Raw genomic sequence first — 16,325 nt, forward strand, 5'->3', positions numbered from 1 at the left:
GCCTGCTGGAACCAAGGCAGTGTGTTCAACATTATCGTGACAGCTGTCAAAACAGTTAGTATCAGACAGAACCAAAGGGCAGGAGAGGTGGACTTCTCTGGGACGAGAGAAGTTTCCAGGAACCCAGTCGTTTCCGCCTTTGGTGCCCAGCCATCAGGGACCTGGTGTCCTAACCAAGAGTCATGCAGCCGCAGATGCAGGGTTTGGGGACTGTGTGGGTCTCACCCCATCCACACGGGTCCGGATCCTGTGCCCAGAGACCCCGTGTCTGCTCTTCACCTCTGTGTGTCTTGCCCCTTGGAGATCCCCAAAATCTGAATTGAGTGTCTTGCCCTGACTAACCTGTGGTCCTTTCTCTTCTCTTCATCTTGGGACATTCACATGAGGTCAGGCATCTTTGAATGGGTTGCTGCTCTGTGTTCTGCTGGGTGAAAAGCTTTGGCGGTGTCATATTAACATCATAGTGTATCACAGACCTAATCTGTAGGGTCACCACTGTCTGGGGTCCCCTAGATGGATTTTCTGTAATTTAGTTTTTATTTTCTATTGGAGTCAGGTTGATTTCCATTGTTTTATTAGTTTTAGCTGTACAGGAACTTAATTTGATTTTACATAGAAGTGAATCTATTCTTTGTCCATTTTTTCCCTCATATAGATTATTACAGCCTCTGTAGTAGAGTTCCCTGTTCTTTTCAGTAGGACCTACTTGCTTATCAATTTGTTAGATCTTAGTGTGTATATAAATCCTAAACTCTTTATCCCTTCTCTTTCGTTTGATACTCATAATTTGATTTTCGCAAGGTGTGAAGTCCGTTTTGTACTTTAGGTCATTGGTATGAATTTATAGACTACTCCTGTAAGTGATATCTCATGATGTTTGTCTTTCTGTCTCTGAATTTACTCACTTGGGGTGATGATTTCTTAGTACACCCATGCTGCTGACAGCATCCTTGTTTCACTCTGTTTTATGGTTGAGTGGCGTTGCAGTTATAGGTGTTCCGCCTTATCTTCACTTTTCTTCCACTGGGCCTTTTGGTGGATTCCATATCTTGCCTATTGAAGGAGTGCTGCCCTGAAAATCAAGGTGCACGTGTCATTTTCAATGGTAATTTTCTGTGGACCTACGCTTCCCTTTATAGTTCAGTTGGTAAAGAATCTGCCTGCGATGCAGGAGACCCCAGTTCAATTCCTGGGACAGGAAGATCTGCTGGAAAAGGGTTGGGCTACCCACTCCAGTATTCTCGCGCTTTCTTTGTGGCTCAGCTGGTAAAGAATCTGCCTGCAATGCGGGAGACCTGGGCTTGATCCCTGGGTTGCGAAGATCCCCTGGAGAAAGGAAAGGCTACCCACTCCAGTGTTCTGGCCTAGAGAATTCCATGGACCATATAGTCCATAGTGCTGCAAAGTGTTGAACACGACAGAGTGACTTTCACTTCACATTCTATGGACCTAGGCCCATGAATGGGAGTGCAGGGTCGTAGGATATCTCTATGTCTTGTATTTCTTGGAAGCTCCATGCTGTTTTCAATAGTGACTTCACCATTTACATTCCCATAAAGATTGTAGGAGGATTTCATTTTCTGTATATTCTTCGCAGATGTTTTATTTTATTTATTTATTTATTTATTTAATATTTATTCGTTGTAGTTTATTTTGATGATGGCCACCATGACCAGTGTGAGGTGATACCTTATTATAGTTTTGATTGGCATTGATTTGATAATTATTGGTGTGGACTATCTATCCATGTGCTTTCATTATTTTATACTTTGTGAGTATAATTTATCTCTTGAAACTGGCCTCTTGATACTTGGCCCTGTTTGGAATTCATTTCTGTTGAAATACCCCAAGACATTTCTTGAGGGCAGATGTCATTTAAAGCCCTGTCAAACCTGTGACTATTTAGAGCCCTTCAATACCTGTTTCGTGGCTTCCCTGCTCACTCGGTGGTAAAAGAATCCACCTGCAATGCAGGAGACTTTCAGGAGACCTGGGCTCGATTCCTGGGTTGGGAAGATTCCCTGAAGAAGGAAATGGCAAACCACTCCACTATTCTTGCCTGGAGAATCCCATGGACATCCTTTGTCCTGGCAGGCTGCAGTCCATGGGGTTGCAAAGAGTTGGACAGGACTGAGCAAGTAAACAACAAAAACCGCACCAGTTTTGACATATAAATATTGATCTGTACCAGCTAATTACCCCGCCCACCGCCTGCCACCTTTCCAGTTTGGTAAGCGTAAGTTTCTGAGTCTGTGAATCTGTTTGCATTTTGTAATGATGCTCATTTGTATCCATTTTTAGATTCCACAGAAGTGATACTCTCTATTATCTTTCCCTTTCTCAATTATTTCACTTAGATTGATCACCTCTTGTTTCTTTCCTGTAACTGGAAATGACATTATTTAATCCTTCTTTATGTCTGAGCCGTATTGCATTGTGTATACGTACCTCATTTTCTGTATCCATTCGTCTGTGCTTGTACACTTGAGTTGCTCCCCTGTTTTGGCTATTGTACCTAGTGCTGCCATGATCTTTGGAGTGCAGGTGTCTTTTAAAATTTTGCTTTTTTTCTGGATCTACTTCTAGGTATTGGATTTCTGGGTCAATGTGTACTTCTGTGCTGAGTTTTTAAAAGAACCTCCATAATGTTCTACCTAATGGGTGTACCAATTTACATTCCCACCAACATTGTAGGAGGCTTTCTTTCTTTCCACACCCTCTGCAGAATTTATTGTTGTACGTTTTTAATGTGGCCATTCTGAACAATGTTAGGTGATACCTCATGGTATATTTGATTTGCCTTTCTCAAAGAACTGGTGATGCTGAGCATATTTTCATGTGTTTTTATATCCGCCTCTATGACCTCTTTAGAGAAACATGCATTTAGACCTTGGGCTGATTTTTTGGTGAATTTTTTTTTTTAATTGAGCTGTACTAATAATTTGTATGTGTTGAAGAGAAAGTGCTTGTGAAATCAACCCTGAATATTCATTGGAAGGACTGAAGCTCCAATCATTTGGCCACTTGATTCAAAGAGTTGACTCATTGGAAAAGACCCTGATGCTGGGAAAGATTGAGGACAGGAGGAGAAGTGGGCAGAAGAGGTTGAGATGTTTGGATGGCTTTACCCACTCAACACACATGAGTTTGAGCAAACTCCCTGACATAGTTAGGGACAGAGAGGCCTGGTGTGCTGCATCCATGGGGTCACAAAGAGTCAGACAAGACTTAGCAACTGAACAGCTACAAAAACCTGAATCCTCCTGAATATTAACTGCCTAGCAATTCAGCTGACATTTAATATTCAGTTGTCCAGTATGAAAAGACAAAAGGATATGACACTGAAAAATGAACTCCCCTGGTTGGTAGGTGCTCAATATGCTACTGGAGAAGAGTGAAGAAATAATTCCAGAAGGAATGAAAAGGCTAAGTCAAATGGAAACAGTTGTGGATGTGTATGGTGGTATAAGGAAATTCTGATGCTGTAAAGAGCAATATTGCATAGGAACGTGGAATGTTAGGTCTATGAATGCAGGTAAGTTAGAAGTGGTCAAGAAGAAGATAGCAAGAGTGAACATTGACATTTGAGGAATAAATGAACTAAGATGTGTGGATTAGGGTTAGGGTTAGAATGTGGTCCACTGGAGAAGGGAAGGGCAAACCACTTCAGTATTCTTGCCTTGAGAACCCCATAAACAGTGCGAGAAGGCAAAAAGTTAAGACACTGAAAGATGAACTCCCCAGGTGGATGGGTGCCCAATATGTTACTGGAGATGAGTGGAGAAATACCTCTGGAAAGAGTGAAGGAATGGAGCCAAAGCAAAAACAACACCCAGTTGTGGACGGGACTGGTGATAGAAGCAAGGTTCAATGCTATCAAGAGCAATATTGCATAGAAACCTGGGATGTTAAGTCCATGAATCAAGTCAAATTGGAAGTGGTCAAACAGTAGATGACAAGAGTGAACATCAACATTCTAGGAATCAGTAAACTAAGGTGGACTGGAATGGGTGAATTGAACACAGATGAGCATTATATCTACTACTGTGGGCAGGAATCCCTTAGAACAAGTGGAGGAGCCGTCATAGTCAAGAAAGGAGTCTGAGATGCAGTAATTGAATGCAATCTCAAAAACAACAGAATGATCCCTGTTCGTTTCCAAGACAAACCATTCAATGTCACAGTAATCCAAGCCTATGGCCCAACCAGTAATGCTGAAGAACCTGAAGTTGAACAGTTCTATGAAGATCTCCACGATCTTCTAGAACTAACACTCAAAAAAGGTGTCCTTTTCATTAAAGGGGACTGGAATATAAAAGTAGGAAGTCAAGAAACACCTAGAGTAACAGGCAAATTTGGCCTTGGAGTACAGAATGAAACAGGACAAAGGCTAATAGAGTTTTGCCAAGAAAATGCACTGGTCATAGCAAACACCCTCTTCCAACAACACAAGAGAAGACGCTACACATGGCCATCAACAGATGGACGACACCGAAATCAGGTTGATTATATTCTTTGCAGCCAAAGATGGAGAACCTCATACAGTCAGCAAAAACAAGACCAGGAGCCAACTATGGTTCAAATCATGAACTCCTTATTGCCAAATTCAGAGTGAAATGGAAGAAAATAGGGAAAACCACTAGATCATTCAGATATGACCTAAATCAAATCCCTTATGACTATACAGTGGAAGAGAGAAATAGATTTAAGGGACTAGATCTGATAGACAGAGTGCCTGATGAACTATGGATGGAGGTTCATGGCATTGTAGAGGAGACAGAAATCAAGACCATCCCCAAAAATACAGAAAAGAAAAACAATTATAAAAATTCAAAATGGCTGTCTGATGAGGCCTTACAAATAGCTGTGAAAAGAGGGATGTGAAAGGCAAAGGAGAAAAGGAAAGATATCACCATTTGAATGCAGAGTTCCAAAGACGAGCAAGGAGAGAAAATAAAGCCCTCTTCAACCAGATCTGAAAGAGACACATGCATCCCAATGTTCATTGCAGCACTGTTTATAATAGCCAGGACATGGAAGCAGCCTAGATGCCCATCAGCAGACGAATGGATAAGGAAGGTGTGGTACATATACACCATAGAATATTACTCAGCGGTTAAAAAGAATTCATTTGAATCAGTTCTAATGAGATGGATGAAACTGGAGCCCATTATACAGAGTGAACTAAGCCAGAAAGATAAAGAACATTTCAGTATACTAACACATATATATGGAATTTAGAAAGATGGTAACGATAACCCTATATGCAAAACAGATAAAGAAACACGGAAGTACAGAACAGACTTTTGAACTCCGTGGGAGAAGGTGAGGGTGGGATGTTTCGAAGGAAGAGCATGTATATTATCTATGGTGAAACAGATCACCAGCCCAGGTTAGATGCATGAGTCAAGTGCTCGGGCCTGGTGCACTGGGAGGACCCAGAGGAATCGGGTGGAGAGGGTGGTGGGAGGGGTGATCGGGATGGGGAATACGTGTAACTCTATTGCTGATTCATATCAATGTATGACAAAACCCACTGGAAAAAAAAAAAAAGAAAAAAGAAAGCCTTCCTCAGTGATCAGTGCAAAGAAATGGAGGAAAGCAATAGAATGGGAAAGACTAGAGATCTCTTCAAGAAAATCGAAGATACCAAGGGAACACTTTATGCAAAGATGGGCTCAATAAAGGACAGAAATGGTAGGGTCCTCACAGAAGCAGAAGACATTAAAAAGAGGTGGCAAGAGTACACAGAAGAACTGTACAAAAATATCTTCATTACCCAAATAATCATGATAGTGTGATCACTCACCTAGAGGCAGACATCCTGGAATGTGAAATCAAGTGGGCCTTAGGAAGTACCACTATGATCAAAGCGAGTGAAGGTGATGGAATTCCAGGTGAGCTATTTCAAATCCTAAAGGATGATGCTGTGAAAGTGCTGCACTCAATATGCCAGCAAATTTGGAAAACTCAGTAGTGGCCACAGGACAGGAAAGGTCAGTTTTCATTCCAATCCCGAAGAAAGGCAATGCCAAAGAATGCTCAAACTACGCCACAATTGCACTCATTTTGCACGCTAGTAACGTGATGCTTAAAATTCTCCAAGCCAGGCTTCAGCAAGACGTGAACCTTGAAATTGCAGATGTTGAAGCTGGATTTAGAAAAGGGAGAGGAACCAGAGATCAAGTTGCCAACATCCACTGGATCATCAAAAAAGCAAGAGGGTTCCAGAAAAGATCTATTTCTGTTTTATTGAGTATGCAAAAACCTTTGACTGTGTGGGTCACAAGAAACTGTGGAAAATTCTGAAAGATATGGGAATACCAGGCCACCTGATCTGTCTCTTGAGAAACCTATATGCAGGTCAGGAAGCAAGAGTTAGAACTGGATATAGAACAATAGACTTGTTCCAAATAGAAAAGGGGTATGTCAAGGCTGTATATTATCGCCCTGCTTATTTAGCTTATATGCAGAGTACATCATAAGATCCGCTGGGCTGGAGGAACACAAGCTGGAATCAAGATTGCCAGGAGTAATATCAATAACTTCAGATATGCAGCTGACACCACCCTTATGGCAGAATGAGAAGAAGAAGTAAAGAGCCTCTTGATGAAAGTGAAAGAGGAGAGTGAAAATATTGTCTTAAAGCTTAACGTTCAGAAAACTAAGATCATGGCATCCAGTCCCGTCACTTTATGTTAAATAGATGGGGAAACAGTGGTTGACTTTATTTTTCTGGGCTCCAAAATCACTGCAGATGGTAGTTGCAGCCATGAAATTAAAAGACACTTGCTCCTTGGAAGAAAAGTTATGAGCAATCTAGACAGCATATTAAAAAGCAGAGACATTACTTTGTCAACAAAGGTCTGTCTAGTCAAGTGTATTCTTTTTCCAGTGCTCATGTACGGATGTGAGTATTGGATTTTGTTTTAATTAATTAATTAATTAATTTATTTTTTTTTAAATTTTATTTTATTAGTTGGAGGCCAATTACTTCACAACATTTCAGTGGGTTTTGCCATACATTAACACGAATCAGCCATTGAGTTACACGTATTCCCCATCCCGATTCCCCCTCCCACCTCCCTCTCCACCCGACTCCTCTGGGTCCTCCCAGTGCACCAGGCCCGAGCACTCGTCTCATGCATCCCACCTGGGCTAGTGATCTGATTCACCATAGATAATATACATGCTGTTCTTTTGAAACATCCCACCCTCACCTTCTCCCACGGAGTTCAAAAGTCTGTTCTGTACTTCTGTGTTTCTTTATCTGTTTTGCATATAGGGTTATCGTTACCATCTTTCTAAATTCCGTATATATGTGTTAGTATGCTGTAATGTTCTTTATCTTTCTGGCTTACTTCACTCTGTATAATGGGCTCCAGTTTCGTCCATCTCATTAGAACTGATTCAAATGAATTCTTTTTAACGGCTGAGTAATATTCCATGCTGTATATGTACCACAGCTTCCTTATCCATTCATCTGCGGATGGGCATCTAGGCTGCTTCCATGTCCTGGCTATTATAAACAGTGCTGTGATGAGCATTGGGGTGCACGTGTCTCTTTCAGATCTGGTTTCCTCGGTGTGTATGCCCAGAAGTGGTATTGCTGGGTCATATGGCAGTTCTATTTCCAGTTTTTTAAGAAATCTCCACACTGTTTTCCATAGTGGCTGTACTAGTTTGCATTCCCTCCAACAGTGTAACAGGGTTCCCTTTTCTCCACACACTCTCCAGCATTCATTGCTTGTAGACTTTTGGATAGCAGCCATCCTGACTGGCGTGTAACGGTATCTCATTGTGGTTCTGATTTGCATTTCTCTAATAATGAGTGATGTTGAGCATTTTTTCGTGTCTTTGTTAGCCATCTGTATGTCTTCTTTGGAGAAATGTCTGTTTAGTTCTTTGGCCCATTTTTTGATTGGGTCATTTATTTTTCTGGAATTGAGCTTCAGGAGTTGCTTGTATATTTTTGAGATTAATCCTTTGTCTGTTTCTTCATTTGCTATTTTTTCTCCCAATCTGAGGGCTGTCTTTTCACCTTACTTATAGTTTCCTTTGTAGTGCAGAAGCTTTTAAGTTTCATTAGGTCCCATTTGTTTAGTTTTGCTTTTATTTCCAATATTCTGGGAGGTGGGTCATAGAGGATCCTGCTGAAATTTATGTCAGAGAGTGTTTTGCCTATGTTCTCCTCTAGGAGTTTTATAGTTTCTGGTCTTACATTTAGATCTTTAATCCATTTTGAGTTTATTTTTGTGTATGGTGTTAGAAAGTGTTCTAGTTTCATTCTTTTACAAGTGGTTGACCAGTTTTCCCAGCACCACTTGTTAAAGAGGTTGTCTTTTTTCCATTGTATATCCTTGCCTCCTTTGTCAAAGATAAGGTGTCCATAGGTTCGTGGATTTATCTCTGGGCTTTCTATTCTGTTCCATTGATCTATATTTCTGTCTTTGTGCCAGTACCATACTGTCTTGATGACTGTGGCTTTGTAGTAGAGTCTGAAGTGAGGGAGGGTGATTCCTCCAGTTCCATTCTTCTTTCTCAAGATTACTTTGGCTATTCGTGGTTTTCTGTATTTCCATACAAATTGTGAAATTATTTGTTCTAGTTCTGTGAAAAATACCGTTGGTAGCTTGATAGGGATTGCATTGAATCTATAGATTGCTGTGGGTAATATAGCCATTTTGACAATATTGATTCTTCCAATCCATGAACACGGTATGTTTCTCCATCTGTTTGTGTCCTCTTTGATTTCTTTCATCAGTGTTTTATAGTTTTCTATGTACAGGTCTTTTGTTTCTTTAGGTAGATATACTCCTAAGTATTTTATTCTTTTTGTTGCAATGGTGAATGGTATTGTTTCCTTAATTTCTCTTTCTGTTTTCTCATTGTTAGTATATAGAAATGCAAGGGATTTCTGTGTATTAATTTTATATCCTGCAACTTTACTATATTCGTTGATTAGCTCTAGTAATTTTCTGGTAGAGTCTTTAGGGTTTGCTATGTAGAGGATCATGTCATCTGCAAACAGCGAGAGTTTCACTTCTTCTTTTCCTATCTGGATTCCTTTTACTTCTTTTTCTGCTCTGATTGCTGTGGCCAAAACTTCCAAGACTATGTTGAATAGTAGTGGTGATAGTGGGCACCCCTGTCTTGTTTCTGATTTCAGGGGAAATGCTTTCAATTTTTCACCATTGAGGGTGATGCTTGCTGTGGGTTTGTCATATATAGCTTTTATTATGTTGAGGTATGTTCCCTCTATTCCTGCTTTCTGGAGAGTTTTAATCATAAATGGGTGTTGAATTTTGTCAAAGGCTTTCTCTGCATCTATTGAGATAATCATATGGTTTTTATCTTTCAATTTGTTAATGTGGTGTATTACATTGATTGACTTGCGGATATCAAAGAATCCTTGCATTCCTGGGATAAAGCCCACTTGGTCATGGTGTATGATTTTTTTAATATGTTGTTGGATTCTGTTTGCTAGAATTTTGTTAAGGATTTTTGCATCTATGTTCATCAGTGATATTGGCCTGTAGTTTTCTTTTTTTGTGGCATCTTTGTCTGGTTTTGGAATTAGGGTGATGGTGGCCTCATAGAATGAGTTTGGAAGCTTACCTTCTTCTGCAATTTTTTGGAAGAGTTTGAGTAAGATAGGTGTTAGCTCTTCTCTAAATTTTTGGTAGAATTCAGCTGTGAAGCCATCTGGTCCTGGGCTTTTGTTTCCTGGAAGATTTTTGATTACAGTTTCGATTTCCTTGCTTGTGATGGTTCTGTTAAGATCTTCTATTTCTTCCTGGTTCAGTTTTTGAAAGTTATACTTTTCTAAGAATTTGTCCATTTCATCCAAGTTGTCCATTTTATTGGCATAGAGCTGCTGGTAGTAGTCTCTTATGATCCTTTGTATTTCAGTGTTGTCTGTTGTGATCTCACCCTTTTCATTTCTTATTTTGTTAATTTGGTTCTTCTCTCTTTGTTTCTTAATGAGTCTTGCTAATGGTTTGTCAATTTTGTTTATTTTTTCAAAAAACCAGCTTTTAGCTTTGTTGATTTTTGCTATAGTCTCTTTAGTTTCTTTTGCATTTATTTCTGCCCTAATTTTTAAGATTTCTTTCCTTCTGCTGACCCTGGGGTTCTTCATTTCTTCCTTCTCTAACTGCTTTAGGTGTAGAGTTAGGTTATTTATTTGGCTTTTTTCTTGTTTCTTGATGTAAGCCTGTAATGCTATGAACCTTCCCCTTAGCACTGCTTTTACAGTGTCCCATAGGTTTTGGTTTGTTGTGTTTTCATTTTCATTCATTTCTATACATATTTTGATTTCTTTTTTGATTTCTTCTATGATTTGCTGGTTATTCAGAAGCGTGTTATTTAGCCTCCATATGTTTGAATTTTTAACAATTTTTTTCCTGGAATTGAGATCTAATCTTACTGCACTGTGATCAGAAAAGATGACTGGAATGATTTCAATTTTTCTGAATTTTCCAAGACCAGATTTACGGCCCAGGATGTGATCTATTCTGGAGAACGTTCCGTGTGCACTTGAGAAAAAGGTGAAATTGATTGTTTTGGGGTGAAATGTCCTATAGATATCAATTACGTCTAGCTGGTCCATTGTATCATTTAAGGTTTGTGTTTCCTTTTTGGTTTTCTGTTTAGTTGATCTATCCATAGTTGTGAGTGGGGTATTAAAGTCTCCCACTATTATTGTGTTGCTATTAATTTCCTCTTTCATACTCATTAGCGTTTGCCGTACATATTGCGGTGCTCCTATGTTGGGTGCATATATGTTTATAATTGTTATATCTTCTTCTTGGATTGATCCTTTGATCATTATGTAGTGTCCTTCTTTGTCTCTTTTCACATCCTTTATTTGAAAGTCTATTTTATCTGATATGAGTATTGCGACTCCTGCTTTCTTTTGGTCTCCATTTGCGTGAAATATTTTTTTCCAGCCCTTAACTTTTAGTCTGTATGTGTCTCTGGTTTTGAGGTGGGTCTCTTGTAGGCAGCATATATAGGGGTCTTGTTTTTGTATCCATTCAGCCAATCTTTGTCTTTTGGTTGGGGCATTCAACCCATTTACATTTAAGGTAATTATTGATAGGTGTGGTCCCGTTGGCATTTATTTTGTTGTTTTGGGTTCACGTTTATACAACCTTTCTGCATTTCCTGTCTAGAGAAGATCCTTTAGCATTTGTTGAAGAGCTGGTTTGATGGTGCTGAATTCTCTCAGCTTTTGCTTGTCTGTAAAGCTTTTCAATTCTCCTTCATATCTGAATGAGATCCTTGCTGGGTACTGTAATCTAGGTTGTAGATTATTCTCTTTCATTACTTTCATTAAGTCCTGCCATTCCCTTCTGGCCTGGAGGGTTTCTATTGATAGATCAGCTGTTATCCTTATGGGAATCCCTTTGTGTGTTATTTGTTGCTTCTCCCTTGCTGCTTTTAGTATTTGTTCTTTGTGTTTGATCTTTGTTAATTTGATTACTATGTGTCTTGGATTGTTTCGCCTTGGGTTTATCCTGTTTGGGACTCTCTGGGTTTCTTGGACTTGAGTGTCTATTTCCTTCCCCATTTTGGGGAAGTTTTCAGCTATTATCTCCTCGAGCATTTTCTCGTGGTCTTTCTTTTTGTCTTCTTCTTCTGGGACTCCTATTATTTGAATGTTGGGGCGTTTCACATTGTCCCAGAGCTCCCTGAGGTTGTCCTCATTTCTTTTGATCCTTTTTTCTTTTTTCCTCTCTGCTTCATTTATTTCCACCATTCTATCTTCTACCTCACTTATCCTATCTTCTGTCTCCGTTATTCTACTCTTGGTTCCCTCCAAAGTGTTTTTGATCTCATTCATTGCATTATTCATTTTTAATTGACTCTCTTTTATTTCTTCTAGGTCTTTATTAAACATTTCTTGCATCTTTTCAATCTTTGTCTCCAGGCTATTTATCTGTAACTCCATTTTGTTTTCAAGATTTTGGATCATTTTTATTATCATTATTCTAAATTCTTTTTCAGATAGATTCCCTATCTCCTCCTCTTTTGTTTGACTTGGTGGGCACTTGTCATGTTCCTTTACCTGTTGGGTATTTCTCTGCCTTTTCATCTTGTTTAGATTGCTGTGTCTGGAGTGGGTTTTCTGTATTCTGGAGGTCTGTGATTCCTTTTTATTGTGGAGTTTTTTCCCAGTGGGTGGGGTTGGACGGTTGACTTGTCAAGGTTTCCTGGTTAGGGAAGCTTGTTTCAGTGTTCTGGAGCGTGGAACTTGATTTTTTCTCTTTGAAGAGCAATGGTGTGCCCAGCAATGAGTTTTGAGATGGGTCTATGTGTTAGGTGTGACTTTGGGCAGTCTGTATGTTGACTTTCAGGGCTATGTTCCTGTGTTGCTGGGGAATTTGTGTGATATGTCTTGCTCTAAAACTTGTTGGCTCCTGGGTGGTGGTTGGTTTCAGTGTAGGTATGAAGGCTTTTGGACGGTCTCTTATTACTTAAAGTTCCATGTAGTCAGGAGTTTTCTGGTGTTCTCAGGTTTTGCGCTTAAATCTCCTGCCTCTGGATTTCAGTTTTATTCTTCCTGTAGTCTCAGGACTTCTCCAACTATACAGCACTGATAATAAAACTTCTAGGTTAATGGTGAAAAGATTCTCCCCTGTTAGGGGCTCCCAGAGAGGTTCACAGAGTTACATGAAGAAGAGGACAGGGAAGAGGGAAATAGAGATGAGCAGGAGGAGAAAAAGGGGGACTCAAGAGGAGAGAGACAGATCTATGCAGTCGTCTGTTCCTAGAGTGTTCTCCGTAGCCCAGACACCAGCAAAGATTTACAGAATTGAATTGGGAAGAGAAGGGGAAAGGAGGAAATAGAGGTGTTCTGAGATAGAAAACAGAGAGTCAAGATTGGGAGAGAATAATCACCACACTCCTGAATAAAAATGGAAACTGAATATTGGATTCTTAAATGTTTACAGTTTATATCATATACTGAAGAACAAAAATTAAAAATCTAGAGTATAGGTTAGACTCATAAAAATACTATATTAAAAACAAAAACAAAAACACCCCCCCCAAAAATTTTAGAAATATATATGAGGTTCGGTTTAAAAATAAGGCTTCTCTTCTTTTTTTTCTTTTTCTTTTCCTCTCCTCTTTGTAAGGTTATAGTGTATTGAAAATGAATAATTAAGGAGTAGTAGAGGAGTACTAGATGACTTTAAAAGAAATAAAAGAAGAAGAAAAATAAAAAATAGAAGAGGAGAAGGAAAAAAAAAAAAGAAGAGAAAAAAAAAGAGGAAAAAAAAAATTTTCCCTAACTACAAAGATCGTAAGAATTTATGAAAATGAATGTTAAGGAGTAATGGGGGAGTAATAGGGAATTTTAAATGAAAATAAAAGAGAAAAAATTAAAAAGAAAAAATAAAACTAAAAAAAAAATTTTTTTTTCTCCCTGCTTTAAAAAAAAAAAAAAAGAAAGAAAGAAAGAAAGAAAGAAAAAAAGAAAGTAAAAATATATGTAGGAAGTTCTCTGGAGCTGTTGCGGTCAGTGTGGGTTCGGCTCAGTTTCAGATAGCTCCTTGTTCCAGCTTACACTTCTTGATATCTACAGGACCCTTGTGGTGTGGTCAGTGTTTCCTACAGGGATTTTAATCTGTTGCACCAGTTCCTTCTGAAGCGGTTTGGCTTCTGTTTGCCAGGCTCTTCAGGGCCTCATTTCCGCCCTGACCCAAGCGGGCGGAGGTGGACTCTTATTCAGGTAGCTAGTTCCGTCGCGCTGCAGGGAGGGGCTAGAGTTGCTCGGGCTCCGGAGCTGCTCAGGCTCCCAGCTGTTCTATATGGAGCGGCGCTGCGCGCAGTTCCAGCCCTCGGGTGTTCCGCCAAGGGTCGGAACTGAGATCTGCGCCTGCTCTTTGTGCCTTCCCCGTCAGAGCGGTCCAGGCAGCCAGGGGCTTGACGCTTGACGGGCGCACTCTCCCCGGGTGCGCGCGCCCACTCCCTTCCGCGGTCCCAGTCTCAGATTCCGCCGGCGCCAGTCCGGTGCGTGCGCCTTCTGCCCGCCGCGTCCCCAGCCCCAGTCCCCGCCTGCGCCGGTCGGGTGCCTGTGCCCTTTGTCTCGCCGCGACCCTCCCGGCGGATGTCGACCATCCAGAATCTCGGTCCCTTTGCTCTGCGAACGGCCGGCAGCGTGTTCGGGCCAGTTAATTTTCTCTCTCTTGCTCTCCCACAGTTCAAGCTGGGAACTCACAGAAGCTCCCTCCGATTGTCCACAGGGCTCTCAGACCCGGACCCTGCCCCAAATAATGCCGCTCGCTCCTCTCCGTTCCGCTCCCACTTGCTGGTGGCGGATGCGGGTGTCTGGGGTACTTTCCTGCTGGGAGTTGCTTTTAGGCTCGTAATCTGTGGGTTTTATTATTGTTTCTCTCCCAGTCAGGTTGCCCTCTGAGATTCAAACACTTCCCCCAGGCCCGCCAGGTCGAGGGTTCCCCGGTGTCTGGGAACGTCCTCTATTAAGACCCTTCCCGGGACGGATCTCCGTCCTTAGCTCTTTTGTCTCACTTTTTATCTTTTATAATTTGTCCTACCTCCTTTCGAAGACAATGGGCTGCTTTTCTGGGCGCCTGGTGACCTCTGCTAGCGATCAGAAGTTGTTTTGTGAAGTTTGCTCTGCGTACAGTTATTCTTTTGATGAATTTCTAGGAGAGAAAGTGGTCTCCCCGTCCTACTCCTCCGCCATCTTGGCTCCTCCCCCCCCCCAATTTATTTTTATTAGTTGGAGGCTAATTACTTTACAATGTTGTAGTGGGTTTTGTCATACATTGACATAGATCAGCCATGGATTTACATGTATTCCCCATCCCGATAACCGCTCCCACCTCCCTCTTTACCCGCTCCCTCTGGGTCTTCCCAGTGTAAGAGGCCCGAGCACTTGTCTCATGCATCTAACCTGGGCTGGTGATCTGTTTCACCCTAGATAATATACATGTTTCGATGCTGTTCTCTTGAAACATCCCACCCTCGCCTTCTCTCAGTTCTGGTTTCCTCGGTGTGTATGCGCAGCAGTGGGATTGCTGGGTCATATGGCAGTTCTATTTCCAGTTTTGTAAGAAATCTCCACACTGTTTTCCATAGTGGCTGTACTAGTTTCCATTCCCACCAACAGTGTAAGAGGGTTCCCCTTTCTCCACACCCTCTCCAGCATTTATTGCTTGTACACTTTTGGATAGCAGCCATCCTGACTGGCGTGTAATGGTACCTCATTGTGGTTTTGATTTGCATTTCCCTGATAATGAGTGATGTTGAGCATCTTTTCATGTGTTTGTTAGCCATCTGTATGTCTTTTTGGAGAAATGTATATTTAATTCTTTGGCCCATTTTTGATTGGGTCATTTATTTTTCTGGAATTGAGCTGCAGGAGTTGCTTGTATACTTTTGAGATTAATCCTTTGTCTGTTGCTTCGTTTACTATTATTTTCTCCCAATCTGAGGGCTATCTTTTCATCTTGCTTATAGTTTCCTTTGTTGTGCAAAAACTTTTAAGTTTCTTTAGGTCCCATTTGTTTATTTTTGCTTTTATTTCCAATATTCTGGGAGGTGGGTCATAGAGGATCCTGCTGTGATTTATGTCGGAGAGTGTTTTGCCTATGTTCTCCTCTAGCAGTTTTATAGTTTCTGGTCTTACATTTAGATCTTTAATCCATTTTGAGTTTATTTTTGCATATGATGTTAGAAAGTGTTCTAGTTTCATTTTTTTTACAAGTGATTGACCAGTTTACCCAGCACCACTTGTTAAAGAGGTTGTCTTTTTTCCATTGCATATTCTTGCCTCCTTTGTCGAAGATAAGGTATCCATAGTTTCATGGATTTATCTCTGGGATTTCTATTCTGTTCCATTGATCTATATTTCTGTCTTTGTGCCAGTACCATACTCTCTTGATGACCGTGGCTTTGTAGTGTAGCCTGAAGTCAGGCAGGTTGATTCCTCCAGTTCCATTCTTCTTTCTCAAGATTGCTTTGGCTATTCGAGGTTTTCTGTATTTCCACACAAATTGTGAACTTATTTGTTCTAGTTCTCTGAAAAATACCGTTGGTAGCTTAATAGGGATTGCATTGAATCTGTAGATTGCTTTGGGTAGAATAGCCATTTTGACAATATTGATTCTTCCAATCCATGAATATGGTAGATTTATTTCTCCATCTGTTTGTGTCCTCTTTGATTTCTTTCATCAGTGTTTCATAGTTTTCTATGTATAGGTCTTTTGTTTCTTTAGATAGATATACTCCTAAGTATTTTATTCTTTTTGTTGCAATGGTGAATGGTATTGTTTCCTTAATTTCTCTTT

This window comes from Muntiacus reevesi, chromosome 2, assembly GCF_963930625.1.
Source record: "Muntiacus reevesi chromosome 2, mMunRee1.1, whole genome shotgun sequence".
NCBI classification, from domain to species: Eukaryota; Metazoa; Chordata; class Mammalia; order Artiodactyla; family Cervidae; genus Muntiacus; species Muntiacus reevesi.